Source organism: Pinus tabuliformis, chromosome 1_2, assembly GCF_031772625.1.
Source record: "Pinus tabuliformis cultivar Carrire ecotype Pingquan chromosome 1_2, CPIR1, whole genome shotgun sequence".
NCBI classification, from domain to species: Eukaryota; Viridiplantae; Streptophyta; class Pinopsida; order Pinales; family Pinaceae; genus Pinus; species Pinus tabuliformis.
The window spans coordinates 596424177-596427556 of NC_142298.1; positions in this window are offsets into that span (position 1 = coordinate 596424177).

Sequence of the window (3380 nt, forward strand, 5' to 3'; positions counted from 1 at the left end):
TCACATAAAAATACATAAAAATCCAAAAAGATGTTTTTTGCTTATTTACTTCCAGAAATAGCTTAGGTAGATGTTTTTTACTTCCTTGAGTAGGTAATGGCATTCATTTCATGGTTTTCATAGTGCTTTCTGCAAAAGTATGATTAGTTGGTTAATTAGGGTTTACTAGGTTTGCTTTACATTTTAGTCTTTCTCCTTTTTGCAGTTAGAGTAGCATCTGTAGAGTAATCTTTCTCTCCTTTCATCACATATAGAGCTTCTTCTAGAAGCCATAGAAGTTGGCTTGAGCTCCTAGTGATTTTGCGCAGGCTGACCAAGTGACAACTTGCATTAAGAACTAGTACTTGTGCATACAACACTGATGCTTCCAAGTTTGTTATGAACTACCGAGTTGATAAGAGTAAAGTAGGCAGCCCAGGAGTTGTAGCATTATTGCTGCAATGCTGGTGCTCACCAGTTTACATCATAGATATTTTATCCTCTAGAAGCTTGATATATCAAAAGTTAAGATGGGTCTACGCAGCTTATATTGATGGGAATGTCTATTTTGGAATAGGGATTCAAGAATTTTAATTTAATTATAAAAAAATATTGGACAACTGGTAGGGATTTAATTTTGAAAATTAAAAGTCAATAAATAAAATAGAAAAACCCATGAGTAACAAAAAAAATTATTTCAATTGGTTTTTCCCTTTAAAACTCATAATATTATGAAGAATATTTTTGACAATATTATATAAATTAATGTATGCAATATATTATATATTTATTTTACATTTTACTAGTTTCATTATATATGTGTGTGTGTGAGAGAGAGAGGGAGATTTAAATCTCTTTTAACTTTTAGGTTAAACTCTTCAATCCTCCTTTACAGATTCTATGAGTTTTTCTTATTTTACTAGTTATGCTTTAACAAATAACATTGATTAAGTATATACTTAGTCATATTAAGTTTAACTATTCATTATGTATTTTTCTAACTTCTTCTTGAGGGACTAAGATTACATGAAACAACTATTAATTTAATCATGTAAATGTAAATATAATCTCTCTCTCTCTCTCTCTCTCTCTTTCCATATATATATATATATATATATATATATATATATATATATATATATATATATATATATATATATATATATATAATAATAATAATAATAATAATAATAATAATAATAAAAAACTCATAAAAGTATTACAAAATTTTGATGTTATAGGAGAATTTCTCTATCTTTAGATACATAGATAGCAAGATTCCTTTATATTTTGACTCCAAAACTTCAAAACTTCCTATAGAGGATAAACTGCACAACATAAAATTAAAAGATAACACATAGGTGGAATTATGTTTTGCCAATGGCCCAAAAACCAAAATTCTTTCTGTAGACTAAACTTATGGAAATGTTAAGAACCAAAAGCATAATTTAATATACATAAAACATCAATGATGAGGAAAAGATGGTAAACAACCATGAGCATCCACTTGATTTGTCAGGATGATCACAATTGATGTAGAGGAGCTATTGAAGAAGTCATCTTTCTGAGTCATTATTCCCTGATGTTGACGAACCACAACTACAATCACATTATCCATGCTACAAACCCTTTTCTCTAGAGAGTTAATGTTTTTCTTGAGGTTTATTAAAATTATCAGAGCCATGTCCATATCTTTTCCTAGAGATCTTTCTATTTCTACCAATCTTACTAAGACCACTTTAAGTTTGTATCACAACTCTTCAATGGTTGTCTCATATTTTCGGAGGGAGCTACGAGTGGATCATAGCTCCCCAAAATCCATGATTGTTATTGTAGAAGGGGATAAGAAAAATAAACTTGGAGTAGGTTAATATCAAGTTCAATTATCCATGCAGAGCACTCAACTAGACCACCTGTTCAAGCAATAACCAAATGTGTGGGTCCACCATTTCATCATGTTTCTGTTTAATATGAAATCACTCGAATTTTCATGCTAAGTGGAAGAATTACTCCCAAATTTGGTTGATGATGGATTCCAATCTTATGTCTTTTGCATTTATTCCTTTAACTGGGTGTTGAAGATTCTGGATGTTTCCAAAATTGTAAGGGGATCTCCCTGACATGAAGTCCCAATTAGACCTCACATAAGTTGGTGTAGATGTCCCATCCAGGCAGGCAAACTGGCCACTGGAACTTCTTCAAAGATATGCCTTGGTTACGATTATGCACAAGAGAATGAAACACTTCTTTGGGGAAGCAAGTATGTGAGCTTTGTGATACACCTAATGTAAGGTGCATGAGAGAAAATCCATGACAGGTAAAAGGAAAATGATCCTCTGGTTAGAAAAGTAGTAGTACTATCCTAGAGGGGGACTCAAGAAGGATGAGAAAGATTTGTTGATTACCTGCAGATTAGTCCACATAATAAGAAACAATCTTTAAAGTAGAACAACACTCATTCAATAAAAACCATAGCTAAGAAATGAATTATTTAATTCACTTAGTATGTAATTAAAGAGACATATATCATAAGCATAACAAGAGTAGTCCTATTATATCTAGGATACATGTATGAAGAAGTGTTAGCTCATAGATTTGTTGATTAAGAGTGAAAGATCCCAAGTACACTATTGTATGAATGAAACACTATATCCAATAGTGGAACATGAAGCCACAACTTGCTTATCCAAAGAATGATCTATCTCCTATGCAAATACAAGAGAATCCAAGGCAAGACTCTAAGAATCCAAGCCCTTAGCTTGGGTTATGAGGAGCTATTTATAATAAATAACAATGACCTTTGAGTTTTCTTATGACTCTACAACTCCTACGACTATTCATATCCTATTCATGGCTTATTACATTCCATATGCGACTATTCACATTCCACATGTGTCCATTGGACTTCATTACATAAAATTTATTACATAAGATAAATTACATATGAGATGGTGGCTATATAAGACAAAACTGATAATGGGACAAATGCTCATCAAATTAATAAATCATTTGCTTCCTCATCTAGCTCATTTGTAATGTATGTGTGCCATGCTCTAAACTTTATCGAGATGGATTTGACCCAAATTCACAAGTCCCATACATATTGCATTTTCACCTCCATTACCTCCGAAAAATATGTTCCTGGAGCTTGAATGTACATTATTTGATAGCCATGAAAGTTTCATATGGGATTTGACTGGTGTGATGGCGTATTGTATAATAATTCCATTGGTGAACTCCAAGCCTTCCTGTTATGTTTCTTTCTTGATCTATTCAATGTATTTCCTCATCTCCTAGAAGATGATATCTTTGCCTCTGATTTCTTCAAGTGTTCCTATTGTGGGCATTCTGTGTTTCTGTGTTAGAGAATTGAAATCATAATGTAGTCGATTATAGGCAGT